The sequence below is a fragment of the Ambystoma mexicanum genome, chromosome 4q, assembly GCF_040938575.1.
Source record: "Ambystoma mexicanum isolate Mex_15411 chromosome 4q, UKY_AmexF1_1, whole genome shotgun sequence".
NCBI lineage: Eukaryota > Metazoa > Chordata > Amphibia > Caudata > Ambystomatidae > Ambystoma > Ambystoma mexicanum.
The window spans coordinates 963,511,034-963,538,999 of NC_090928.1; the positions used below are offsets into that span (position 1 = coordinate 963,511,034).

The 27,966-nt window shown below is 47.2% G+C and overlaps 1 protein-coding gene across 2 annotated transcripts in view; it reads left to right on the forward strand.

Annotated features, from left to right (window-relative positions):
• The window catches only part of RCOR3 (REST corepressor 3), a 1,149,883-nt gene that overhangs the window by 740,214 nt on the left and 381,703 nt on the right, over positions 1 to 27,966 (forward strand). The window lies entirely within an intron of this gene.

Sequence of the window (27,966 nt, forward strand, 5' to 3'; positions counted from 1 at the left end):
GGAGGGAAGAGCCTAAATAGATCCTTTATGTTACAGGCTTTTCAGAAAATCCCTGCACTCAGAACTTCAGTGAGATTGTGTGGATTACCCTCCCACCAATTAATAACTACAGGATGGTATTGCAAGTACAATCAATAATAATTGGCAAATTAATCTGGGCACATTAAAGAGAACTGAAAATGCTAGGATCATCTGTATTTTCCTTACATTCAATCGAAGAAGCAAAGGAATTTAACGAGACTCCCCTCCCACCACCACAGACCGTCAATTCAGTACAATTAGGGAGTATCCCCCTGCAATCCTCAGAGGCTACAGTAATGGCCCAACTAGCGGCCATCTCCTCCAACACTAAAGACTGATATTGGTTGTCTGTTGTATTGAGCACTAAGGAGGAACAAAAATCAATTTCCTCATAGTAGCAAAAGTTGGCTTAGGGTGATGTCTTGGAATTTGTGTGGAACCAAGAATCTTTTAAATTGGACAACTAGATTCTTGTCCCATTTAGACATCGACATCATCCTATGCCAGGAAGCAATGTCTAGTAAACAAATTCAGCTTAAAGGCTTTATTGCCTACCAAATGGAGGCAAAACTTGGGCTAAAAGGGAGGCCGTCTGGGGCGGGGGGTAGCGGTTTTTATAAACAACAGTCTTCAATGTTCTCTGTTATTGTTACAAAAAATCAATCGTTTGTGGCGATATTGATTAAGATAGGGATAGGTGATTGTGATAGCTTCTTAATCATTTTGCTATATTATAATGCTCTTCAGATGTCTATGGTCACCTTAATAGAAAAGTTGCAAACTTTGTTTTGTGAGGTATTTCCTATACGCCCTCAATGTAAAGTAATTCTGGGAGGGGATTTTAACTCAGACTGCACAAGGTATATAACACCAGTTGTGAACTTAGGCAGTCAGTTTAAATCATCCCCTGCAACAAGGAGAGGTGAATTATTATACGATCTGTTGACCCAGTGGAATATTGTACTGACTCCATTTGATGCCCAGGCATGTGGTTACACCTGGAAACGTAATCATATGATTTCATGTATTGACTATATTGCATTGTCTGAGGAATTATCCCTGTTATCTAGTGAAGTTGAAATCACTCCATCTGCCTATAGTGATCATGGTATATTAAAGCTATCAATTCAAATGTTTATTCCGATTATGAAAAGCAATTCCTTGCATGTATGGACTGAAGGTGATCGGCCAGGGGAATCCCTGAGGTGGAATCCATCCACATGCACGAAATTTAATGCATTGATTGCAAAGTGTCTTAATGAAAGAGAAAGGTTGTGTTCAGTCGATATGACTAATCTACTACCATCTATAGAAATTGTTCAAATGATTAAGGCTTCAATGGCAGTCTTGATACGTACCTATAAACAAAACAACAAATGGAATAATCAGTCCCATGTATCCACCAATGTGATCAGAAACTTTAGGAAATCTAAAAATGCTGAGATTAGGCACTTAAAACAGCTGTCTCTCAATGACATGGAATTTCTAAATCTAAAAAAAAGGATTCTCAATAAATGCCGTAATCGAATTAGGAATTATAGAACTAATGTTCATCACACTACCAATCAGGCATTGATTACTAGTCTATGTCGTAACGACAGACTAACAACTTGGGCCTTACTAAGGGGGGATGATGCCACAGCAAGGTGTGAACAACATTTCCGAAGAAGTTTGGACCACGCATTTTAAGACTAAATTTGCGCTTCCTGTGAAATTCAACAACCAAGTATCTAAATTTGTGGCTGGGGATTTAGAAGGCTTTAAGGGTTGGTTATTAGAGGATATTGTATGGGGATTTAGAAAATTAAACAACTGAAGTGCTCCGGGACATGATTGTATTCCAGCATGTGCACTAAAACACAACCCAGATCTGTGGGGGCCTTTGTTAAAAATTCAATTTGACAAGATTTGTGAGTCTGCGAAAATGCCGTGCTCATGGTTGAGATCAATCATTGTGCCCGTTTACAAAAAGGGGACAAAGAATGATCCCAATAGTTTTTGCCCCATTGCACTTATCGATGCTGGGGCTAAAATATTTGCCATCCTACTACTTAAACAGTTAAATGCCTATTTACAAAAACACGCTATTCTCTTGCGATATCAGATTGGCTTTCGAGCCCGAATGGGCACTGCATTAAATGCAACAGTTTTAGCACATCTTCTACATCAAACTAAAATGCCCAATGCAGGTTCCTTGTATATGGCATTGGTTGATCTCTCGGCTGCCTTTGATTGTGTGGTGCGAACTATTTTATGGGAGAAACTCGGGGGTATAGGTGTTCCTACTCATTTACTCTCGCTGATTGCGAAATTACATCATGGCACCTCTTATATGGTTCGAGTTGGCAACACAGGTGCAACTACACACCCGATTGCTACTGAGGTGGGGGTTAAACAGGGATCTAATTTGGCAGCAACCTTGTTTAACCTCTACCTCTGTGACATCGAGCAAATTTGGCAAGATGAAATTTGTTATCCTTCTAAGCTTGGACATCTGAAATTAAAATGGATGGTATTTGCGGATGATGTGTTGATTTTTGATCAGACTCCATATGGTCTCTAGAAAAAACTGGATATATTCTCAGAGTACCTATTTAAGCACAATCTCCAATGTAATGTGAATAAATCAAATATTTTTATTTTTAAAAATTGGAAAAAGAAGAAATACTCTGTGCAATGGGCCATAAATAGTCTCATAATGCCTGTAGCCACAAATCTGAAATATCTCGGTTATGATGTGACTGATTCTAATTAAAAAAAAAATGTGGAGAACAAATCTAAATTCAAAGACTGCTGTATTAGGCTCTCAAATGAAGATAGTCTACGCTAAATTTTGCAAATTTTCAATGGGGCCGCTGTTGGAATTTTATCTCCTAAAAGTTGAAGTCATTTTGTTGTACGGCTTAGACTTATGTTTGGTGGACATTGATTCCATACTTGACCAGATTCAGGGTCACTTATGGAAAACCACTCTTAGAATGCCCAACTCACTTCCGAATTGTGTATTGAGACAAGAGCTTGGTTTAACTGCCTTATCGGACAGATATCATTGGAGACAATTATCTAATCTGGCAAAAATGTTGTTCCCACCAGCAAATTCACTTTATGAAGAATTTTGTATCATGTTCAAAAAGGGGAGTCCGTTGTCTGTGGGAACATTCTTCAAACACATAATCAGTTCACTATCAAATTGCACTAAAACCTATCGATTTTGAATTTCTTTATGCACATGTAAAAAAACTACTTTTCGAGTCTGATTGGGCAAAAACTCTGAATGAAATGTACACTAAAAAACTACTCAGAAGCAGCTAATTTTGCGGGAGTAAGGATTCCACGAAGAGCATATTTGCTCAAATTCCCATCTAGTAAGTTACTTGAGATTTAAGCTCAGCCAACTACACACTTTAGAGAAAACAGTTGCATGGAACAAGGGCAGTTGTTTAAACAGTAAACCGCTATGTCGTTTCTGTGGTGATAGAACACAGAACAAAACTTTAAAGCATTTAATATTGGAATGTAATCACTCTGAAGCATGGCACGCCTTAATAATTGGTACTGAATTCCTTGGGATAACACAGAATTCTAGGGAATGGTGCTGAAAGATGTTCATGTGGGGTTATTCACTTAAATCAAATCTGGCACTTACTAAATTACTTGTTATCCTTGATCAAGAACTAGACTCTAAGAATGTAACTAATGTGAAATAAGTCAGTTCCGGTGAGCTATTCTCTTATCTATGTATATTGTCAAGTAATGTGAAATTTAACATTGTACCGAAAAGACTTTTCTAGCCACTTTGTACAAAAACATTGGACTTTTTCTTCTTTACAGGAAATGCATGAAACTTGAATTTTATTGGTTACTTTTCGGGAGAGACTTTGTAGCAAGTTAAGATGTGCAAAAAAAAAATGTTTTCTTGTGAAAGTATTGTGATACTAAATGTAACTTATATGAGTTGAAGAATCTTTTTTTAAACTTTGTAACAAGGATGATGTTCATGTTGTAACAGTTTGTTTATCAAACTAATAAACAACTTTTTATATAAAAAAAATGCACGATGCGCGGCGCTGTTTCGCCTTTTATATTGCTAACCTGTGTCTTTTCTCTCCTTGCAGGTTGCGATGTTCCTCGCCGAGCGCTGTAAAGTTCCAGCAATGATACTGACCAGGAGATGACTACCAAGGTAAGAATTGTGTGGCTTTCTTCATTCGGGAGGAAACGTGAGTAAACGCTTACTAATGCTGTCTTTCTTTCTCCTCTTTCCAGGTTATAGTATTCCAGGATGCATTCTGTGCCGGATGATGGAGTTCGTATCTTCAGGTGAGTGGAACTGAAGTCAGCGATGGATTGAAGACAGGATACTGTTCCAGGTAAGTTTCGTGGTGTTCTTTCTCTCTCTGCAGGTCCTTGGTTTCAGGTAAGCTGGCATCAAAGAACTGGACACGGTGAGCGTTACGCTGCCCACAGCAGAATAACGCAAAGCATGTTCTGCTGTTTGGGTGTGGTTTAAATAGTCTCAGGTAAAATAGTCCAGGTAAAATAGTCCCAGGCCTGCCACACCCAAAGTAGTCCAGGTAAAGTAGTCCCAGCCCTGCCACACCCAAAAAACTAGACCGCATAGCTCAGTTCCTTGTAACTGAGCTATGTGTGTGTGCCTCCATGTTGGCTGAACTCCCTCCCCTATAACCCCCACACCAAGTTAAATAGTCCCAAGTAAATAGTCCCATTCTAATGTTGGTCTTCATGATGGTTATGAGCCTGGCGCCAAAAGTGCCAGGACTGGCTCAAAGAGAGTCTTGGATGAGGTTTTAAGGCCTTTGACCTGGCCCTAACTGGAAGGCTGACTTGCCAGTGAGGGCCAGGGGCAAGGGTCATGACAGATACCCTGCTCCTGTCGGTGCATCCGCAGCCACATTCATCAGTGATAGCAGCGGCGTCCATGTATGAGAAGCCCCAAACTGCCACATCGACCTCAGCCTTGTTGGGCAAGGAGGAAAAGGTGCTAGAAGCATATGGGGAAAAGATTGTTTCAGATGTTGCTCTCCACCTGCGACAGGCGAATGCAGATGCCATGTTAGCTGCTGCAAACCAGAGGCTATGGAGGGAGATGTCAGACTTCCTACCAGACATCCCTGTGCACAAACAGGCCTCATTCAAGGCAAGGCTGGCAGAGGCATCCATTACTAAACATTATTGAGATGTTGGGTACCATAAGTGGAGCTAAAGCCCCAAGTTTGCTGAACTTGAAATCGGCCTACTACCAGATTATTTTGCATCCTTCAACTGGTATATGAGTGTTTAGAGTAGGGGAAGTGGGAAAAACCTTTTGGTCATGTTGTGTTTTAACTACTGGAGTAGTGTTTGTTTGCCAATAAAAAGGGACATTATCCTTGGATTCGTCACAATGGTAAGACTCTGCAAGAAAATGAGAGGTTGAATAGAGTGCTAGACATTTTGAAGAATGCTGTGTTGATACTCAGCAAAGAAACATTCATGTTTCATAAAGGAGTTATAAAATATTTAGGTTGTGAGAGTTTGGTATCCGTCCAAAGAAAGAGCTGGTTAATAATATCGTTGGTTTTCACAGTCCAAGTAGTAAAGAACAGATTATTTCATTCCTTTAGATGGTTCAATACTACTCTAAATTCATTCTGAATCTTGCTGTCAAGACTCACAACATAAGGAAATTGGTGAAGAAGGGATTAAAGTTCCAGTGGTATGCAGGATGTGAATCAGAGTTTCAGGAGGTTATGTTGGCTTTGAACAGAGCGCCTAACCTGAGTCATTTCGATCCTATGAGAAGGAGCATATTGACCACTGATGCCAGCAATCATGGGGTAGGAGCTGTTCTGTCTCAAAGAAGTTATGGGAGAGAGTATACTGTAGACTTTGTCCCAGAGTGCTGAAGGATGCAGAAAAGTACTACTACAGGGTAGGAGTTGTTGGCGGTGAAATGGGCGATTGATAAGTTCAGGCCCTTTTTTTGGGATACAAGAGTTACAATTTCTTCTGAGCACAAGCTGTTGAGGGAGCTAATGACTACAAAGGGTTTTGACAAAGTGTCTTTCACAATAAGGAAATGGGCTGTGGGTTTACAGGAGTATACCTGGGATGCACCGGGTGTTAGCAATAAGGCAGCTGATTGTCTTTCACGTCTGACCAATGTGGGAGAGGAGCAGGATGTGAATGGTGGGAGGGAGGATTGGATACTACTACAGGTCGATCAAGAAGCGGTATCAGAAGAGGAATGGAAAGATGCTATGATTGCAGATGCTGTGACGATGGATGTAAAGGAGAAGATACAAAGTGGTTTGAGAATTGAACAGATATGGAAAGGGATATTACCACATGCTGTGAAAATGAATTTCTGATGAACTGTATGTGAAGGGATGCATGATTTTGAGAGGTGATAAGCTGTTTCTTATGGTAGCCCTTGGAGGACATCAGGGAATGTCCAAGACTAAACAGTTAATAAGGCAGGACTATTTGTGGCTGGGGATGGATGTACAAGTGGAAAGATTGATATGAGAATGTAATGTGTGTGAGAACTCTTCCAAGGGTTGCACCAGCAGAACCAAGCCTATGGCATTAATGACTGTTCCATCCATGCCATGGGAACATGTGGGGCTGGACATTGTGGGTCCTGTGAGAAGCCAAGGAACTATTAAGTATAATGCTAGTGGACATGTTGTCTCGATGGGTAGAGACATCTTGGGTACAGAATGTATGTACCAATCATATCATTTGTGTCTGTACACCATTTTTAAGATGACAGGATATCCCCCTATACTATTTAAGGACAACGGGGTGCAGTTGGTGTCTGATCAGATGGATACATTTTTGAAAGAGAGCAGCGTTAGAGCATGGCACCAGTGCGGTTTATCATCCGTAAACAAAGTGTGTTGTGAAACGTTTCAACAGGGTCATTAAAGACAGCAGATGATATGGTAGTGGCTTATAGGTTTACGCCTCGGTCTACCACAGTTGTATCTCCCATTGAGAGATGCTCAGAGTGAGAAAGCCCAATACTAGGTTATGTCCACCGTGGTCAGGAAGGGCTAAGTTGAGCAAGATTCATATTCATAAGGTCAGGGAGAAGGTTAAGAAGACACAAGAGAATAATAATAAGGTTAATTTTGACCTGAGAAAGGCTACCAAGGAAACGGTTGTCAGTGTAAGAGATTGGGTGCAAATACAACTTTGTCCTGGAAGGAGGAATGCAGGATTAGTTTAGTCTGAGCCGATCAAGGTAATGGAGAGCTTGTATGGAGCAGTAAAAACGTAGGATGGCAGAGTTTGGAATGTGAATAGAGTATGCAGGCAGTCTGGAGTGAGTAGTGCAGGAAAGGGTGTGTTGCGAAAGGAGGTACAAAGGGATGAAAGATGGAATGATCGTCCCAAGAGGGAATCTCACAAACCGAGTTACTTGAGGGAGTATGTGGAATGAATTTACCAATGGGAATGTATGATTTATGAATCTGCTAAAATGTACGGAAGTGTTATTAAGTTTTTGATGTTTGCTATAAGGGTCTGTACATATGTTTTTAAAACTTATGGAATTGTTATTAAGTTGTATAAACTTGTTATAGGGTCTGTAAATTGCTCGAGCCATGTCATGTATTTGGGTCAGAAGGATGGGAGGTGTGTAACGTTCTGCTTTATGTAGAACTGGAATGGAGATTGTAGAACAGAGGGAGGTGCAGGTGAGAAAGAGGAGGCGGTTGTAGAGAGGGGAAGCAAGAGGAGCTGGTGGGGCATACAGCATATACAAAATAAAGAAGTCAACTCACTATTTGGGTGAAGACTCTTATTCTCCAGCATGGTGCCTTCCATGGATTCACATGCTATGAATATTCCCTGTCGTCAGGCTGGGAATCCTCATTAGAATAAACAGTTTAGCTTTAAGCTAAAAAGTGCATTGCTGCTTGTATAGCCTATTGCTGTCATGTTGGGTCATACTACCCCAACCAATGACACTTGTCCACCTTAGCTCCATCCCTGGTGGCCATCTTCAGATTTTAACTGCATGTTTTTGTGTTGGGAGTCTTTGAGTTGTGCTCCTCAACTTCCTCGAGTATTGGCCTATTTTTTATTCTTTTTCATCTAAATTTTTTCTCAACCCGTCACCGTTGTGACTTGTCGGCAGCAGGGATTTGTTGCCGGTCTCAATCCCACCTTCCGACATAACGCTATGTCGTGTGAGGCTGCAAGCTGAGTTTTGGGCCCAGTTCACGTGCCATGTCGGAGGCTGAGAAGAAGAGCTTCTTCAAGGCCTGCACCAGATGCCGTCAGAAGAATGTTTTTCATCGAAGACTGCCACTAAAAATATATTTACTGCCTGCACCCAGACCATGATGTGGAGGGATGCCCCATCTGCCAGTCTTTCTCCACTAAGCCGAGAAAGGATCGCCATCGGAGGCTGCCAGAGCTAGCAGACCCAACGAGCGTACTCCCTCTGGCAAGAGGTCTAGATCCTTTAAGGACACTTCCAAGGAGAAGGTACCTAAATAGGCGAAGTCATACGCTCCGGCTTCCTTGTTGACGAGCACTGCGGCCGCTGCATTTGTCGTCTGGATCGGCCATGGAGGGAACCCTGTCTTTGGATGGCTTGGGATCATCCACTCCTTCGTCGTCGATGACCCCAAAGACGTCATCGTCGATGACCACAAGACCATCAGCTAAATCATTTTAAATCACTAAACCGTTTTTTTTTTGGCACATCTGAAGTCTCGTCAACTACTGCAGGCCCCTCCCTACGGTAACATTACCTCTGTTAGTCCCGGCTGGGCCTGTTCCGTCTGCACTACCTTCTCCAGGTGCGCCTGTGTTGGGCACGTTTCTGACAGGTTCCAGCAGAGATCTCTTTTCTCCCAAAGTCCACAAGGGCCCCTCAGCTACCGGCCACACCCCTGTGATGCCTCCCAGGGTGGTGTCTCCAGCCCCTGTCTATGCTGCTTCCATCCTGTTCATCCAGAGGACGAAGAAGCGCAAGACACTTTTGAAGGCGTCGGCTCACACCCTATGCAGGGTGCAGTTGGCCTGCTACTACAGCCCGCTCCTCCGTCTGCACAACCGATACAGCCTGCTCGCCCTACGAGCCCTTGGCCTCATGCACCAATCTGGACACCTCAGGCTCCAAGAGATCCATTGCCAAGAGATGTTTCTTCAGACATTTTGTGAACTCTCCACACTCTGGTCCCAGAGATTCATCAACGCCTGCAGCCTGTGGCTCTTGGTCCTCCTGTGATTCCGGGCCCAGTTCCTGTGGCCAGTCTACTTAGACCGTCTCGGCCCCAACTGGCACCACCTCCTATAGTGCCTGAAATCCCACAGCCACCTCCTGTTCCATGGCCCTCTAGAGAAATTGATCCTGACAGGAACAGACATTAATACGGAAACCAACCCGGATACAGATGGTACCCAGGGTATGGATGAGTTTGAGGACTATGTCCCTGCTGACGGTGAGCTGCCAGATGTAGAGCTACCATCTAGAAACTCTCCCCGGATGAAGTGGGATCTTTCCAGGCGGTAATTTCCTGTGCGTCCAAGCTTTTCAACCTGGTTTCGGAGGAAAAGAAGGAGGCATTCCTTTTCGAGCGCCGTGACTCCTCCAGAAAGACTGTGGTGTCAGTGCTGCTTCTGGATGACATCTGAGAGGACGGGCTGGAGGTATTGCAAAAACCCTTTTCCGTGCCTCTACTAACAAGTATAGGCTGGAGAAAAAATATACGGTCCCGGAACAGCTCTAAATGCCTCGGAGGCCATCCAACTCCGGACTCAATAGTCTCAGCTGCTGTGAGGAAGAGGTCATCTAATCCATCGTCCTCTTGCAGACCCTCCTGACCTGGAGGGAGGTAATCTTGATGCGGCTGGAAAGCACATAACCACCACTTTGGCATCTGCAGACAAGGCCGCCAACGCCCTAGCAATCCCTGCACGCTACGACAGAACTCTGGTGCAAGTTGGGACCTAGTCTTGATTTCCTGCCAGAGGACAAGAAAGCGGAAGCCATGGCCATCATTCAGGAGGGGGAAGGGACATCTGACCATGCAAGCACAGTCGCCCTTGACATTGCTGACTCTGGTTTCTGGCAGATGGGCAATGAGGCCGCCCTACGCTGTCAAGGCTGGCTTAGGGCCACAAACTTAAGGCAGGACATCCAAACCAAGGTGGTTGACATGCCTTTCGACGGGGATAAGCTTCTCGGCAAGGCCGTGTACAAATCTCTTCTCAAGACGGACATAGCGACGGCAGGCTCTCTGGGAACGCTGCAACAAAACAGGTGGACCTTCTCCAGCATTGAATATTTCATGGATTCACATGCTTTGAATATTCCCCGCCGACAGGCTGGGATCCTTCAGTATCCTTAGTATCAAATCTTATAATAATGCTTTTAGGCTCACTTTAGTAGCCCACCATTGTCCTTTTGGGTGTATTCTGCCCTAGCCAATGGAACGTCAGGTATCTAGCTCCACCCAGGAGGTCATCTTCAGATTCTAACTGCACACCATGCTGGGAAGTCCTCTATGCCATTTCTCCTGACTGAAACTTCACATCTTTCAAAATACTTGAAGGTACCTGCGTTTTTTCTGAACACAAGCATTATCATCATCTTATAACAGATAAGTGACAGTTCTAAGGGGAATGGAAGAAAAACAGAAAGCCCTTTTCAAACCATGCCAAACATGTGGCATTGAAAATGTGTGTGACGGGATAAACATGCTGAATGCATATACCGTCTTTACCCTAACCATATTCAGGAAGACTGAGATGTTTGCTACTTTTAGCACAAACCCTCTCAAGAACATAAAAAGAAGATTGGCCCTATGGTTACACAAGGAACAATACCCCTCTTCAGATGCTGGATCCTCCCGAAGTGTGGTGGATGACAGGGCAGACAGAACCCACGGCCCTAAGAGGGCAGGTTGGAAGAAAGATTGCCATCTCTTTCCAAAAAAGAAAAAGGAGGACAAATTAATAACATTGTTAACTAGAAAGAAAATCTGAAATTAAGTCACTGGAAAACTGCATTTGAATTTCAGACAGATTGACACTTAGGGCCTCATCACGAGTTGGGCTGTATCCCGGCTGTAATACCGCCCAACTGTAATAGCCCTAGCACCGACCGGTCCGGCGGTATTACCGCCGGATCACGAGTTGGGTGTTAACGGTAAATCACCATTCCCCATTGGGTCCATTGGATTTAATGGGGTATTTTCAGCGCTTATTATGCGGGCTAATACAGCCGGCGGTAATACAGCCGAAAACGGGGGATTTTCACCTCGAGAGAAAGGCTGAAAGTAAAACAGCCCATTTAGCGCCCAACTCTTGATAGAGCCAGCCCTTAAATGCGGCTGTAATACCGTTACCACCGCATTTAAGGGCTACAGCCCAACTCGTGATGAAGCCCTTAGTCTCTAGCAGACTGACACATTGACAAACCTGTGTCAAAATAGTTCTTCTTATGGGGGTACAGACACCATCTTCCATTGATTCCCCAGCTAGAGCATAGAGATGCTGGAGCTGTACAGTAAGAGAGCAAGAGGAAGGGACAGAACAAGTCTGATGGGGCAGAAGACAGTGGGCTGTAATCAACGTCAAACATTTAAAATTACCATCATTTGGAGGCCAATGACTTTTCTTTTCTACTGCCTTCATTGGGATCCCAGTGTCCAGTAACAATTGACTTCACTAGCCTTGGAGACTCAAAAGGTTTAGAGGTATGTAGTATAATGGAACAGGTGAATGGAACAGGTGAGAGAAAGAGAGAAGAACTGATGTGATGAGGCAGAAGAGGGAGAATACTGCAAGTGTACTGGGACATGAGGTGGGTGCCAAACCAATTTAATGAGGCAGGACATGTTAGAGCAGCACCGGTGTGTTGGGAATAGTGAGAGAGGGGAGCAATAAGTGTAATGGATCAGGAGGGAGAGACTGCTTATGTGGTTTTGCACAAGTAGGAGCTGGTGTTGTGAGCCATGTGTCAGAATCATTAAGGTGGGATTCTAGTACATTGTTGGAAGCCAGACATTCAACTGTGGCTTCCCAAGGTTGGACTTGATAACAGATTGCCCTTCTGATCCTTTGGGCAATCAAGAGCCCACAACAGGATTTAGCTTCTTGGTTTTACAACAAGTCCCCATGGCTCAGATTCTCAATTGGCCTTTCTGGCTCCAGTGCCTTGAGAGCAATTGTTTGTTTTTTAGTTTCTTAGTGGGTTTGCCAGTCCCAGCACAATGTGGATTATGCCTTCCGACTTGCCTATATTGTCCTCTCGCTTTCTGTTTCTCTTGCAGTCTTTAAACATTGGCCATACCAGTCTCTGGATCCATGTCAACAAGGCTCTCCACCTCTCTAGCTCTTGTATCTTGGTTGTACCACTGTTCAGGCCTCAAAGATTTCACTGCCTGCTTTTCAGCACCTCCTCTAGCCTTTGAGCCTGTTCGCTGTGGCATATGCTTGCTCTTACCTCTAGACCTCTGTCCACTTCCTCTTCCACCTTTCTGACCCTCTTCCTTATTTATCCCCTTTCTGTCCTCCTTCCTCTCTCTACTTCACTCCAACATCCTTCTATTTGATGTATCCTCCTCTGTCTCTCTTCCATGCCGAGCCTCTCCCTCGTAAGTGTTCTCCCCGTCTCCTTACTCTGTCTCCTTCCTCTTTGGGTTCCCAAAACCAATGTTTACCTTGCCTGCTTTCTTTGCTTCTCCACCTTGATTTTTCGCTCCTCCAGCACCTAGCTCTCTTGTAATATTTTGTTTGTCTTCCATCTTGATCTTTCCTTATTTCAGCACCAACCTCTCCCTTGGAATCTTTCCTTCCCACTCTGTCTTTATTTTCTTTGCACAGCTCTGTCAGGCTTGTCTGTACTCCAGCTGCATCTGTAGGATTCAGAGCTGTCATGTAGTACTGAGTCCCGGTACCTGCTCCCGGATGGTGCCCTGTATCAATATGATGTCACGTTAGGGTTGGTCCCTCAGGGCTCATGGGGGAGGGTCTCAAAAAGGCTGTCAGTCATTTTAAAACCATGCAAGGCGGCTTGGAAATAGGTTTAGTTAGACAGGTATCCTCATCTCACCCCCATTTGCTACCTTTTCTACAGATAAGGTGTTTTGAACCTTGGGCTTGTTGGGCTGCTCATTTCCCTTTCTCTGGGGAGCTTTGAATTGGGGCACCCAATCTGTTTTGAGGGAAAGGTAGAGTTTTTTGAGGGGGAAAATCCTTCTGCTAGACAAAGAGGAGGAATCCTACCATCACTCTGTTCTAGCTGAACACATGTGGAAGACATGTCCTTCTGTGAGGAGAGGTTGTGATGATCTCCTTCAACTACATCCCCAATGAGGTAAGGGGCCTCCTCTGATGGTTAAGACTCCCCTTGTACTTTTTTCCCTCTCATAATCCAGTTTGGTAAATTGTGGATCTGCTCCAGGTTTTTGGTATTAGGTAATCAGGCATTATGAGAAATGCTTCAGCTTTGATTGGCGCTTGTTGCAATGTGGAATCTAACATCTTGGGATCTTGCCTAGGAGTACCCCAACTCCAGAATTCCCCCTGTACTTTGAAACCAGAAACAGGCGGTCCATTGAGGGCAATGGGCAGATCTTTGTCGGATCTTGAAGTGGTGGAGAAGGAATTCCCCTGCCATCTGTTGGAACCAAGGGGAATGTGGAAAGATTTGCAAGGAAATCCCCGGAGACCACCTCCAGGACCAACGCATCTGGTTGGTCCAATGTGACTGTCACAACTCCCAGAACAAAAGTCCACACATCACCAATGACTGCCTACAGTCCTTTTTATAGTATGGCCAATGAACTAATTTAGCCTGCAAAAAGTTGTCATCACCATTTATCCAGTGCTTTGTTGTATGGCTGAAATATACAGAGAAAATGAGAGCATCATTGATGAGGTAGGACATGCAGAAGCAGGCGTTTTAACCCTTGTTTTAGAACTGCCTTCACCCCCACCAGCAAATACAAAGAGACCTCCATAGTTTGTACTGAGGTTTTAGAGTAATGGAAATTGTGGTAGATCAGGAGACATTGAGGGTGGCATTTTGGTTGAATCTTTCTTTATACTCATGCGTCACAACCCTTTTCCTGAATCCTTGTGGGCGTCACCCAACATGGGGACGGTACTGGAACCTTTGGCAGCAAGAAATTGAGCTTCCCCTTTAACTTTAGTCCAGCATGCAGGGGCGCAGCCCTGGGCGTTGGAACGCCCACAAAAGCCTCGCCCTCCGGCACCTCGCCCCAGTCCCTTTTTCCACACGGACGGTGTCGGACCTTGCAGGTAGGCACAAAGACTTTTCGGCCACCCTATCAGTGCCTCGCCTCCCCTGGCGCATGTCGGCTGCAGTAGGATTCATGAGATGTGCGTACTACAACCGCTCGTTCCCAGCCTCTGGCAATCATGTGCTCTGTCTTGAGTGCCTGGGGCCCAACCACCGCCGGGACCCGTGCGCGGCATGCATCGCTCCCGGTCCCCTGTCATTGAAGAATGGGTTGCCACTCTTCCCCTCCAGGTCTTCTTAAAGAGTTTGTCTCCAGGACCCCACGTCCAGACAAGGTAGGCCCTTTGTTTAGTACAGCTCCTCAACGTGGAGACTCCTTCCCAAGGGCTTCCACAGGCAAGTGTACCTCGGATTCAAGTTCTGGTAGGCCCGAGGCTGCCAAGGCTACCAGCTCCCAAGCTGAGGGGCTATTCAGGGTGATCCACTGGATTCGGATCAGGGCCTTCCCGTGCTCTCGCCCGTTGAGTGGGCCATGTAAGAAGGTTCCAGTCCCCTTCCCTCTGGAAGCGGTGGCAGACTTTATGGTACAGATGTTTGGTCTCCTCAGGCATATATCTATCCATCGAAGGAGGTGACCCGGCAGGCCGTGCCTCGTAGGCCCCCACCTGTAGGCCATCGTCGGTTCCTCCTCTGGTCCAGGCCTGACAAGTTATCCAGACCCCTCCTTATCCTCCTGTACCAGCAACGCCTCACCCTCAGCAACCATTGGATCTATCTTCAGGTCCGGATTAAGGGGGGACTCCGCCGGCACCTGTGTCCAAGGGCCCGGACTCCCCTCAGTCTGGAAAAAAGGGGGACGCCTCAGCATCTGAAAAGGCCTTTCATGACCGCCTTCAGGGCCTTGCAGCCAGAGGAATTCCCCCAGGAGTCAGGAGTACTAACAGAGGTTTTGGGCACACGCACCACTAGCTGCCTGCAGTTGTCCTGCAGTTATCGAGAAGGGTCTGGGAGAAGCCTAGGGCCAACGCCCAGATGAACAAGAAATTATACAGATTCAGGCTTACGGATGGGGGAACTGGTCCTGCTGGCCTCCCACCCTCAGCCTCACTCTTCAGTGGTGGCTGTGTCCTCACTGTATTCTAAACCTTCGTCTTCGTTGTCTTCCCCAGCGGGAGCCACCTCCAACTGTCTGTCCAAAAGAGATTAAGGTCCTTGAATCTTGTGGCAAACAATACTATGCCATCTCAGGGCTGCATTTGCGGCTAATGCCGGCGCCCTATTAGTCGTGGCTTACCAGAAGCTGTGGCGAGAGCTCTGGAGTTTCTGCCTAACCTCCCTCTGGAAGGCAAGCCACATTCAAGTCAGGCCTGGCCGACAACGGGCGATTGTGCAGGACCTCATGGAGTACTCCTTCTCCCACATCGACACAGCTAGCACAGACTGTGCCTGAGGGTCGAGATGAGACGGATGGCATGGATGCATGCCACTAAATTCTCATCTGATGTGCAAGAGCGGTTCCTGGGTCGAGGGCCTGGACATTTTTCATTCATCCACCGATGACGAGTTGACAAAGCAGGCCTCTACACAAACCGTCAAGTCATTGGCCATCTTTACTAAGCCAGCACAGAAATACTTCCCGCAATCTAAGGGAAGGACCGACTTCAAACCCTGCGCTTTCACTGGCTTCAAGGGGTTTCGAGACAGCGGTGCACGGAGGCCTGACAGGTCACCCATTACCACAGGAGAAAACAGCAGAGGAATGCGCACGTTTTTTTCCGCTGCCTCTTCTGACGCCAAGATGCAGTGACTTCATGGTTTGGGAACACAACTCACCTGTAGGGGGCCGACTGGCTCTTTTCCAGGATAGCAGGAAGCGTTATTTCAAGAGTCCTTGATCCTTTCTATAGTTTCTACAGGCTTCTGTCTTCCTCTTCCTTCCTCTCCTCCTCTTCGTCAGATTGGGTCCCCGGCTCTGTAACGGGAGATCCTTTATCTTTTGGAGATACAGGCAATCAAACCAGTTCCTCAGTCAGACAAGGGGCTCCGGTTTCTACTCCAGGTTTTTTGCGGTGCCCAAGAACAACCAGAGAGTAATTACCGCTCAAACGATTCAAGATGATTACTTACGCACACATAGTGGAATTTCTGTGTACAGGGGACTGGATGTGTTCCCTAGATCTCCTCAAGGATGCCTACCTTCATGTTCCCATCTACCAGCCGCATCAGTAATTATGGGGTACCACTTCCAGTACAAGGCACTGCCTTTCGGCTTCATCTCGACCCCTCGTGTGTTCACAAAGCTGATGAATGCGGTGGCTGGTGTTCTCCGCCTGGAGGGCCGTCACTTGTATCCTTATCTGGACGACTGGCTGGTCAGGGCCAGCTCTCCCGAGGGGTCAGTACACTCCTGTCAACGGCTGACAGATATTCTTCACCAGCTGGGCTTTTACTTCAACTGGTGAAGGAGGTGGTGTTCCTTGGAGTGTTCTGGGACACAGCGGTGCAGCGTGTGTTCCACACACCCAAGATGCTCCTCTCCCTCCACATGGCGATGGGGCACTTTCTGTCCAACTCGTCAACCTTAGCATGGTGGTTCCAGCACCTTCTGGGACTGATAGCTTCATGCATGCTCACGGTTCAGCACGCCTGCCTCAAGATGAGGCGCCTCCAGCTTCACCTGGCGACCAATTGGGACCAGGAGACTCGGTCGCAAGTCGGGCAGGATCCCAATCCCCACCACCCCCACTACTCTTCCTGGTTCTTCGCTGGTGGCTGGATGGCAATGTCGCAGTGGGCGTCCCCTTTACTCGACCAGAGCCGACTCCAGTGGTCAAGACGGATTGCTCGCTTTTGTGGTGCGCGGCTACTCTGGAGGGCTACTCCTTTCATGGCGGATGGTCCAGGGCGGAGTTCCTTCTGCAGATCAATCTGCTTGAAAGAGTGCTGGGCCTGGTACTCGTGGCCTTTCTGTGGCTCATCAGGGACACAGCGGTTCTAGTTAGGAAGGACGACTCCACCCCAATGTTTTACCTGAACAGGCAGGGAGGCACCGTTCTCCACTCCTGCGTATGGAGGCAGTGGCAGTGGCGATCTGAGAATGGGCCCTTTCCGAAGGGATTTTGAATTCAGCGGTCCCACTTCCAGGGGTGGAGGTGGGGCAGCAATGCGGAAGTGGACCAGCAATGCGGAAGCGGACCAGCTCAGCCGCTTGGGGTTCAATACCTATGAGTGTGAGTTGCACATCAACTCCTTGTTGAACCCGTTCCAGAGATGGGGGTTTCAGGATCTGCCTTTATTTGCATCTCCTCTGAATTCTAAGTGCCCCTCGTTCGACTCTTGGGCGGGCAGAGACTTTGGGGATGTGTTCCAGATCTGCTGGTAAGGCCGCAGGTTCTATGCGTTTCCTCCTCCACCATTGCTCCAGCGGAACGCTTGCAAGTTCTGGAGGTCGGTGGGCTGCAGCATCATCCTGATCGCCCCTCAATGGCCGTCAAGGGTCTGGTTTTTAGATCTGGTACAGTTGTGCTCTCATGGTCCGGTCCACCTTCCAATTCCCAACAGGGGCTTCCTAACACAGCAGGGCAGGGCAGTGGAACACCCGAATCTGGCCAGGATGGCCCTCGTGGCCTGGTTCCTGAGCAGCTGAGACTTCACCAAGCTCAGTTCTCTGAGGATAACTGGGAGATCATTCAGGAGGCCGGAGGCCTTCTACGCGACTTAGTTCAAGAATAAGTGGACCAGGTTTTGCCAGCCACTGTGCTCATGACGAGGCTTGACCTTCTCACCTGCTCCCTGGAGGACGTGCTGGCATTTTTTTACGCATTTGGCCCATTCGGACATACAGGTCTATACCTGCTACACCTATCTGGCAGCTATTGGGGCCTACAAGATCTCCCCGGAACACCTTTTCTTAGCAGCCAACCCAGTGGTTAAGGCCCACCTAAAGGGGTTGTCCAGTCTCTTTCCTCCGGTACACAGGCCTCGTGGTTCTGCCGGCCTTGCAGCACAAGCCTTTTGAGCCAATGGCCATGGTGGACATCAAGCTGGTTACACTGAAGACTGTATTTCTGGTGGCGCTCACTTCGGCTCCTGGGGTCAGCGAGCTGCAAGCTTTGTCATAATGCGAGCCCTTCACCGCGTTTCATAATGACAAGGTCATCTTGCGCACCCATCCACATTTTCTGCCCAAGAAGGTTACTCCTTTCCATTTGAATTAGGAGATCTGCCTGCCAGTGTTCTTCTCGAACCAGCAGTCGGATGCTGAAAGAGCTTTGCATTCCTTGGACCTGAAGAGGGTCCTCAAGTTCTACCTCTCTCAGAAAAAATCTTTCAGGAAGTCTGAGGCCTTATTCATCATGTTTGGGGGTACGTCCAAGCTTCCAATGCTTCTATTACCCGTTGGATGGTCCAGGCCATCTCAGAGGCGTATACAACCATGGGTAAATCAGTTCCTGAGGGGATTCATGCCCATGTGGTCAGAGCTAAGGCCACGGCCATCACGTTTCAGAGACATGCTTCTTGGGATGTCATCAGCAGGGTGGCTACTTAGACCACTCTGTCAGCATTCTGTAAGCACTATTCCCTGGATACCAGCTCCAGGCAGGATGCAGAGTTCGGTCAAGCGGTTCTAAAGAATCTTTTTTGCATCATCCTAGATATGAGGCAGATTGTCACGACTCCACATTATGCCTTTTTCGGTGGAATTACTCACAAAGATGAAAGGAAAGGGGACGATATGTATGAGTAATTAAAGCTACTCACTTTAGTGGCTAGAGTACTCCTAGTCCTTAGTCCCCTTTCCTCCATACGTCCCAACCACCTTCCGCCGCTTGTATGCCAGGGGCTAAAATATTAAGTAATTTTAAAGCGTCTGATGTGTTAAAAGGGGACTCAGGTGAGGCACTGGAGAGCGTCCCCAGGCCTCGTGCCAGGCGCCCCTGTGATAGACTAAATTTAAAGAGGAGGCACCACTTTTCAATGCCAAAGGTTCCGGTACCATCCTTTTGTTGGGGGACACCCACAAGAATGGAGGAAAGGGGACTAAGGACTGCGAGTATTCTAGCCACATCGGTGAGTAACTTTAATTTATCAATCACAAGGCCAAAGCTGTCCCTAAGCCTTATATTATCTGCCCTACTCTATAAAGAAAAGCATAAAAGGGTGCTCGTCAGGATGTCTTGCAAAACAAGGAAAGTCTTCTGTCCAGAATCCTATACCAACCTGAATTCTGTTCCTACCACTCCAAATGAAACGCATAGGTTTAACGTGTAGGTACATGTAGGGCCCTGGCCCAAGAAAAAGAATGGTGGCTGATTTCTGACCTCCCACCCTGGTGCGTTTTTAATCGATAGGGGCTCCTCGCCCCAGGGTGCAATCCAAACAAGTACACAAAATGTCTATTGTCCTCTTTCTCACTTACGGAACCCTGGCTCCTGTTCCCACTCTGAATGTTGTCATTGAGGTCCCTATCAAGAAAACTCCTCTCACCCTGCCTTGGAGTCTTGTTCCTCTCACCCCGCTTTGGTGTCTTGTGTCTCCCTGACTCCACCTTGGGTCTGATTTCTCTCACCCCGCCTTGGGGTAAGGCTTCTCTCACCCTCTCTTGGGGCCTTGTTTCTCTCATCCCGCCTTGGTGTCTGGTTTTGCTCACACTATGGGGCCTCCTTTCTTTTAACCCGCCTTGGGGTCTTATTCATCCTGCCTTGGGGTCTTGCTTATCTCACCGCACCTTGGGGGTTTTGCTGGGCCTCGCTGCCCTCATCCCAGTTCCCCTGAGCCACTGCAACTCTGGTCTCCTGGAGGTGCTCCTTGGGAGAGTTGGTGAGTTCAGCCGATGCAGAACCACTTCTGCATCTTCCCCACAGTGTTCCGTTTCAGGCAGAAATTGGCACTTCTTCCTCCTGGCTTCCACCGTCTGCTCCTCGGCATGCCAGTGATCCACTTCTTGGGTGGCTGCCACTTCTCAACACTCTCCTGGGCCGGGTGCTTCCAGTTCGTGTCCCGGCAGGGGCTATGAGCATTATGTGAACTCGCCGCAGCTGGGCCCGCCACGCCTGACGTACGCGCCCTCTTTCCTGCCATACCTCCCAGAAGGTTGTCTCTGTGCTTCTGCAGCTCCTGGGGCTTCTCTTCCCTGTCTCTTCAGATCTGATTGGCTATTTATCTCTCCCAATGTTAAGGGGTGGGACTATCCTCTGTTCTTTCTTTCCATGCGAGGACAGTGAATACAGAGGGTCAGAAACCATACCAGCCATAGACACAGGAAGTTTAAAGTTATCATACAGTTTAACTCCCATATAGCCAACAAAGATATCGGGATCTTGAGATAAAGGAAGATACCTTAAATCCATGACAGATGTAAGTAGACAGAACGATATGAGAGAGATAGATACAGATAAATGTTGGGGGCTGTAGTCAATACCCATGCCAAAAAGACTTGAACCAGTGAAATGCTAGGAAAGCCCAAACCTTGTTTTAAGTCATTGGGCCTCATTACGACCCTGGCGCTAATGGGCTAACGGCGCCGTAAAAGGCTGCGGCGCCGTTAACCCATTAGCGCCTGATTACGAGGTCCCGTTGCGGGACCCGACCTTAACGGCTGGTCTACACCAGCCGTTAAAGTAGGGACCCGCAAAGGGATCTTGGCGCTAAGTACGGTACCGCAATTTGCGGTACCGTACTTGGCGCCTTCCCCATTCCCATTGAGCCCTATGGGGCAAAAATGGGAATGGGGAAGGGCCATGGAGGAAGGGGGAATTACCGCCCCTCCAACCTTGTAATGGGGTGGTAATTCCCCCTTTCTCCATGGCGGAGTCGGTAAGTTTCTGCCTGGGTCGTAATGAGGCCCATTGTGTGAAAAGAAAGACTGTCATGATGCCTGCCCCCGGAAGACCAGACCAGGCCCAGCAGCCCCGGAAGCAGGCAACATGCCACTTGGAGCATGCCCAAAAGCCCCAGTTAGGGGCTGTTTGGGTGCAGTCCTGGCGCCTATGACGCCAGGCTCATAAAGATAAAGTCAGTCCTGGCGCCATGGGCGCCAGGCTCATTATTGGTAACTTACCTGAAGCAGACCATGCTGCATACTCACCTGGGGCAGACCATGCTGCATGAAGACTCGAGCCAAATGAGGCTTAGGAGGAACTATTTTACTGAAGGGACTATTTTGTTACTTGGGTGGGGCTGTGGAAGAATACTTACCTGGATCTTCTTCCAAGGCTATTTAAACCACGCCCGGACAGCCACACGTGCTTCGCGTTATTCTGCTTGCTGCAGCGTAACGCTCACCGTGTTTTCAGCAGCTCCAGTCTTCAGCCACACCCGCTTCAGTCCTGGGACTCCTGAAACAAGAAGAAAAGAAGGATAAAGGTTAGAACAGGAGTTTTAACTTTAATCCTTACCTGAATCCTGATCCATTTCGCCATGGAACTGAAAGACAGAAGTCTTTGAAGCATCGCTTCGCATTCCTACGGCGCCGCGCTGAACTCACCTGCTTGGCGGTACTTCAGCATTCCATCACGCTCTCTCCATCTCGCAGCCGCCCTCCGACACCTAAGGAGACAAAGACAGCAAGGTGAGCAAGGGGACTCTCTAAGGCTATACAAGCTACCCCCAAGGACTTACCTGATTTAATACGGGAGGTACTCACCTCATCTCGGGTCGGCGCAGTCAACTCTGCTTCATCGCCGTACCCCAGCCCCTAAGGGGAAAACCACAATAGACTTACCTGAATCTTACCAAGTGCCATTTGGAAATCTTCGAGTGAATTAATCGGCAACCTGCAAGGAATCGGACAGAGTGAAGATCAGACATTTGAACTCTTATGAACAATTGGACTTTAGAGTCAATACTGGAACTCACCAATTCCTCTACGCCAGTGAAGTAACTGGTCATCAACGCGCCCCTGCGGTCGACGCAGGATGTAGAGCTCATCCTTCCAAACCATCAGGTGAGACTAAGGAGGGGACATCAAGAGTGATCTGTGGGAAGACAACGGGAGTGGGGAAGGTGGGTTGACACTCAAATCCACGGGTGGTTAATTCCTCTTCTCCTTTGCAGAAGAATATTCTTGCGAGCCAGACACACTAGGCTGAGCGGGCCAGTCCAGTCAGTCATCTCGGCGCTACACGTCACGCTGGTGGAAACAACAGCGGCCCAGTTCCGGTCAACGCCCCCGTGGGAACCAGGTGAGCGTAACAGACTGATGCGCATTGGGACCTGCAGTCCAAACTTCTGCTAATATAGTCTCAAACTGTTGTAATGCTGAGAGATCTCAGGCCACTTTCTAGTTTCATTCGGAAAAAATACACAGATAGAGAGAGAGATAGACTTGAATAATTAAAATGCTGGGTAGCCCATCCCAAAACCATACGCCACTATGTGAAGAGAAGTGCATTTTGGGACTTGCTGTCCAGGATCCCGCTAAGAGATACTTGAATCACTGCAATGCAGAGATCAGGCCAAGTCACTGAAATTTTTTGAGACAAGCTCATAGAAAGAAACACTTGAATTGTTGAAACCCTCAGATGAAACCAGGACAAATCATGATCTATTGTGTGAAGATAAAGAATTATTTGTTTGGGGGGCTGCAGTCTGAGGGCCCACCAAGGAGGCTTTACAGATTATTAATCTTGGAAATCCAGGTCAAATCAGTGAACTGCAAAAAGAGAGAAGGCTAAATTGAGTTTGAATACAAAGTCAGGAAGTGCATTATTTTCTGAGTGTAGGAATCTTTAAAAGTGTTAATTCTGAAGTATCTGAAGTGCACAGTTGTCTAAACAGAGAAAGCATTGACAGGAGTGCGGAGCATGAGTGCAGCCTTCTCCAGTGACCACACAGATCGTTTCTCCCCTTGAGCTTGTTGCTTGGGTGACTCATTACAGCAACACATACCTACAAAAACCCCACGCAGCGCGAAGTGTGAGTGCAGTCTTCTGCAATCTGCTGCGGAAGGCCGTGGCCTTTGGCTCCAGGAGAAGAGAGCTTTCAACCTGAACGAACACAGGTGAGTGTGTGCCTCTTTCCCGCTAGGGTGCCCTCTGCGTATGCAAAGTCTCCTGCACTCCCCGTAATGACCAACAAATAAAACTGCTCCTGGAGCCAAGCTTGAAGCAAGCATCCACGCCTAAGCTACTCAAGAAAGAAGCATAGGTTGCGCAAGTACGAAGAGTGAACCCCAGCAAAGCTTCCTCTTCGACCGAGACAGAAGTGGTCACCACTTTCTTCCCTAATTAGAGTACTATTTGTCCGCACGTTACCCAGTGCAGCCACCGAAGATGGAACCGCCGGGCAAAACAGATCTCCCGGATGCAACAGGCTAACCTGGAAGCCTTGGAGGAAAATAATTTGGCAATACCCCCAACAGGGTGGAGTAATTCACTCCCCTGAATTACTTTATGAAATACAGGTGGACAATCGTCATTCTTAGTTTGCTTCTACTCCCTCTCTTTTTTCTCCACAACTTAGGGCGGGAACTAGTGCCATGTCGCCTCTTGGCGCAACAACGATATCGGCCTTAAACTTCGTTCTAAATTTGTGGGTCAGATTATATGAACATTTTAATACCAATTTAAATGGTCAAAAGTCCTTGGCCACAATGAATTCAAAAATTATTCTTGGAGGAATATATTGTAGCATCTAACAAGCATGCAGCTCTATTTAAGTATCAGGAACCCAGTATTCAGCACCATTCTATGCCGCATTCCCTGATATTACCTACAGGGATGCACAGGGCACATCTTGCTGATGGAAGGAGATTGAGATGGGAGGAAGAAGTACGGTGCAAGCAGTAGGTACACGTAAATAGAATATGGGATGATAAGAGGGTGGTGCAAAAAACGACAGCTACGAAAGCTACAAAAGCTAAACAATCTAAAAATATACCAATAATCCTGACTCTAGAATGTTTTTTCCGTAATATTAGGCAACCCGTGGCAGAAGCCGCGAACGCTGAGGGAAAAAAAAAGAACAACAGAAAAAGGTGTTGGTGGCCAGGGTTACGAAGACCCAACATACCTCCCGGGGGGGTCTTTCAAATTAATGACAACAACGCTAGGAGCAAGGGTTCTGAATTAAGCGTACCGACGCAGGAGGAAATTGCAGAGGTATTATGCAACATTTCAACTTAGTCAGCTATAGAGTACTCTAAAGACCATCCTAGTAACTTTGCTCATAATGCACCTACCAAGCAATTAGCTCCATTGGAGATCAAGGCTGACCACTGTAATAGACCACCCTGGCCTCAGAAAGCAATGTAGCAGACCGTCAATCGTGGTGGATGCCCGCTTTTACTAAGATCAGTGTGTCTGATTACCCTACTTTAGGTAAGGAAACCTTGGGCCTCATTACAGGTTTGGTGGTAGCCTTGCCGGTAAAAACTCGAAAATCGTCTGTGCTGGAGCAGGAGCTCCTAGCCACTGCTGGAGCAGTGACCCATTGCTGCTGCACCTTGTGCTGGACTGCACCAAGGTATGTCACCTAGCCCTAGCAATTGTGATTCCCTGGGTTATTCTTAGCGCTTTAGGCGTGGTAACCATTTAAAATCGATTCTTGGTTTGTTTGTGCACTACAATTCAAACGCTTGCGTTTGCTGCACATTGCAAATTTTGTAAAGTTGTGGCTGTCCTTCTGACTGAGCCTCAACCACTCGACCACCATTACAGCACACGAGGCTGAATCCATTCCAAGATGGCCGCCCGTGCCTTCTGAAGCCTCCCCTCCTCTGTGCTTCCTTCACCTGACCTGAGAAGACTGATGATTGGCTCTCCCACCCTACTTCTCCACCCATCAGTCGCCGAGAGGCGCAAGCGGGCTCTTCCGGGAAAGGCCCTGAGGGCAAGGCCAACAACTGTCCAGAGACTGTCCTGAGCTGACCAGAGCCCAGGGCCATAACCCCTGCTCGTTTCTTATGAGGTTGTGAGTAATCCATATTTGTCTTACCTACTCCACATGCGCCCCATACCTTGTCCACTCAATCTGCTCCCTTTATTACCTTACCGGCATCTGCTATGTGTCCCAGCCACTGCATTGGACGTTAAGGTTGCTTAAAACATTCGCAACAGTGCGCCACCTTTAGTCGGACCTATGTGCTCTACATTCTGGTAGACATCTCTACTATCCACTCTCCTCATATACAAATCACATTTATGTGTTCGTTACTAATGCATTTGACCTTGTGCCTTTCTGCATTTTAATCGACTGCCTTTTTGGCTCCCGCTGCTAAAATCGAATCTAGGTATGTTTGGATTATATATTTGAACTTGTGCCTTTCTGCATCTTAATCGACTGCCTTTTTGGCTCCCTCTGCTAAAATCGAATCTAGGTATCTAGGTATCTAAGTATCTGTACCTTAATACAGTGCTACCGCGGTTACTGCTGCCTTACTTTCTGCGCACGCCACTGCATCTACGGTGGTCATTGTTATTATTGTTTAACATTGTGTGCAATTGCCTTCAACAGCACCTCTACCTCCACCACCCTTTTTGTAGATCTGGTAGGCATCTGCTTTTAGACTGTATTAGGCCAACATGCCCTCCACCCTCACTACTTTATTTGCAAGAATTCTGCCCACCCTACTCTACCTCACACGGCACACCGGTGGGACAGTACCCAATTACACCACCGCCTCCCTCCACTACCCCAATCTTCACAACACCATGACTATGCCGTCCACTGCTCACCACATCAACCCTTATCTCAACAACCCAGCCTTATGGCTCCAACACTTTGCTTCCAGACCTTCACCAAAAACACCATGTTCCATCTCCTTGAGAAATGCCAGACTTGGCTCGCGACTCACGCACGCCTCCCATCACTCTGTGCATCCTAACAAACAGCCTCTGACCTCCACCGCACCCACACACTTGAAAAACCCATCATCACCTCACCCCAACCTCCCTAACACTAGCAATATTAAGGGTGCATTAATCAATGTCAGATCACTCACGGCTCATGCTCTAGAAGTGGCTGACCTTATTCTTACCCTCGACCTCGACTTTATGGCTATCACCGAAACTTGGCTTCATGCAGCCTCTGGCACACTACTCTCCCTTGCCATCCCTCCAGGTTACAACATTATGAGACACGATTGTAACTCTAACCAGTCCATAGGTGGTCGCATTGCCATCATCCATAAAAATGCTCTAAACTTCCACCTCTCCTCTGTGCATCACTTTTCCTCTATGGAAGCACTGACAGCCAAACTAGCCATCACTCCTAACCACTCTATCACCTTCCATCTACTTTACCGGCCACCTGGGCCACTATCCACCTTCGCGGAGGACCTCTCCAACATCATCACTCATAACACCAAAACCAAATCCCAAGTCTCGATATTAGGGGACTTTAACCTGGGCCTCACTGATCCCAATGATACTGCTGCCATGACTATTGATAATATGCTTAAGAATGCAGGATTCATACAGCTTATCAACCAACCTACCAACGTTAAGGGCAGAACCCTCGACTGGCTAGCCTCCCACAATTGTCATATCCATATCCTCTCTAACCAACAGTATGCATGGACTGACCACAACTTAATTACGTTTAACATTCAGTCCATACCTACCAGCCTCTCTCCTACCATTGCACCGGCTACTGCCACCCACAATAAACGTGACATCACTTGCGACAGACTCCTCCCCCTCCTACTCCCGGCTCTCAATGAACAGGTTCGCTCATGCTCCGACCCCACGGCTATGGTTGACACCTTTAACCTCGCTATGCAAAAAGCCTCAGATATCATCACCCCATCCAAATTGAGAAAACCCAAACCTCGGGCCCACCTGAACTCTTGGTTCACACCCCAGCTCAGAACCCTGCGCAAAGAAAAACGAATTGCGGAATCACATTGGAAAAGCAACCAGTCCGCAGCCAACAAATCGTGTCTCCTCCTGGCCACCCTTAACTACAAGGAAGCCATATTCCAGGCTAAAAAAGACACTTGCAATAAACGTATCGAACAAGCCAAATCCAACACCAAACTTGAAACCCCTGTCACTGCACCAGACACTTGCATCAAAGATAGCACTTGGTGTACCAAAATCCAAGAGGCTCTCCTCGGCAAGATTGCCACCCTCTAAATTAAAATCAATAACAAACAATCAAGCCTACAATCCAACCCACAACCCAACCCTATCCCCACCCTAAACCACCCCATCCCCACCCTAAACCACCCCATCCCAGACTCTGACTCCTTTTAGCTTCTCTCCACTCTCCATTTCTGAAGTGGAAAAGATCATCACCAGCCTTAAACCATTGCCAAGGCGACCTCTGCCCGGCACCTATAATCAAGGAAGCAGCTCATGACCTAGCGCCATTCATTACTACGCTCATCAACTCTTCCTTTAGCTCTGGGATCGTACCTGACAATCTAAAGGACGCGTGGCTCATCCCCCTATTGAAAAAACCTACCCTGGACGCTAGTATACCCACAAACTACAGGCCAATCACCACGGTCCCGTTTTTACTAAAAATCCTCGACCGTGCAGCATATCTACAAATTCAAGATTACCTTGGATCTAACAAACTCTTGGGACTTAGGCAATCTGGGTTCCTGCCACGTCACGGCACTGAAACTGCCCTCATAGATTTAAAAACACAGATTGAAGATCTAAAAGACAAAGGCAAACTTGCTCTCTTACTCCTATTGGACCTTTCGGTGGCCTCTGATCTCGTCAATCATGAAATCCTCTGCCACACCCTTAAATCAGCTGCACACT